Source organism: Hesperophylax consimilis, chromosome 2 (assembly GCF_061612785.1).
Source record: "Hesperophylax consimilis isolate HC1 chromosome 2, BYU_Hcon_1.0, whole genome shotgun sequence".
NCBI classification, from domain to species: Eukaryota; Metazoa; Arthropoda; class Insecta; order Trichoptera; family Limnephilidae; genus Hesperophylax; species Hesperophylax consimilis.
This window is the reverse complement of record NC_142837.1, coordinates 25,689,884-25,691,514: the sequence shown is the minus strand read 5'-3', so window position 1 is coordinate 25,691,514 and position 1,631 is coordinate 25,689,884. Positions and strand designations below refer to the sequence as shown.

Here is a 1,631-nt window from a genome sequence, read left to right as displayed (position 1 = left end):
ATTAAGGCTTTCACATACATATATAACAAATATTTAAGAAATTATACTCATAAATAGTGCAGGAACTATAGGTTAAGAAAATAGCATTCGTAGATTACATTCCTGGATAATACAACAATATTATTTTCGTCCTTTTTCGTCAATATTTATTTATTTATTTACGCCTATTAAGGCTTTTACATACATATTTATTTTATTTATTTATTTATTCCTTTAGATTTACACACAGTACAATATGATACAAGATATAATTAAAATATTTTTAGTGATTATAGATTATTGTACCTTATCAGGTCGAAATTAATGGTTCCTAACTAGGCAAATTGCCCGTTCCAAGGAACCAAAATATGTGAAAGTAAGTGTGTGATTTTTCTGTGTCTATAATATATCTCATTAATGTTTTAATTTGTGATGTTTAATCCTTACAATCTTATAGTAGAGTCGAACTTGAGCTGTTGTGTATGTTTTAATTGTGTATGAGCAGTAGTTAGAATAATGGAAGATATATATATAGTGTGTGATTGTGATTAGTCTATGTCTATACTATATAACAATATAATATAATATAACTATAAATATTCTTATAATATAACTATATAACAATATTTAAGAAATTATACTCATAAATAGTGCAGAAAATGACTGTTTAAAACACACATAAAAAAAATATTGTTTAATTTGATCCACACAGTATGTAGGTACAAAATATAAATATAAAAAATCCAAAATATTTTTTTTCTTTTAGCCGACAAAATACTGTTAATATGATGAAAATAAAATTGTGATAAATTATAATAATAATATTGGACAATTTTTATAGTCCCGCTTTTGTGAGATATCACCTCAGGGGCGCTTTACAGTTGATACAGGCAATATTATTAAAACTTTTAGTAAAATTAAATGTTTTCAATATTATTAAAAGTTTTCAATAACTTTGCGGAGTGGCGATATCGTAACCAATGAGGTTTATCCGAGGTGCGATTATTGCTAGTTGAAAACTTTTAATAATATTGGACAATTTTTATAGCACCGCTTTTGTGAGATATCACCTCAGGGGCGCTTTACAGTTGATACAGGTAATACAAAAAATATAAATATTACAAAAATAAAGTGAAGTTAAGTAAAGTAAAATGAAGAACAGGAAGAGGTGATATGAAGATAGAAGATGGAGACTCTGCAGCAAGAATCCTAGGTGGTGAAGAAAATGGACTAGCTGTTGCAGCGCGAGAGTCCACCGCGTCCATCAACAGTGCCAGCACGAGGTTCGTCATCCGTTCAGGCATGTGTCTGCTGCTAATAGAGCGTTGACACAATATCCTCACATAGGTAACAGACCTTGGAAGCACCGCTGTGACGTTCGATGAAGATAGAAGATGGAGACTCTGCAGCAAGAATCCTAAAGTTGTCCTTGATGTTGTCTTTAAGAAGTCCCAAAACACTTTCTAACAAATATTCCAATACCACTCCCTTTCTCATAGAGTCAAACCCACCAATAAATGCTATAGCTACGCCACTGGTTCCAGTGGATTGGTCAAACCTGGCCCAGCATGCTAGCCCAACGTATAAACAGCGTCCTATTTTTGGCTCAGCGCATTGGCCCAGCATTGGTCCAACACGTCGGCCCAATGTGT

General features: G+C 32.3%; 1 pseudogene; it reads left to right on the top strand.

Annotated features, from left to right (window-relative positions):
• Window positions 1-930: 930 nt before the first annotated feature.
• On the top strand, window positions 931-1,038 carry LOC149425841 (U4 spliceosomal RNA; annotated as a pseudogene).
• The last annotated feature ends 593 nt before the right edge of the window (window positions 1,039-1,631 follow it).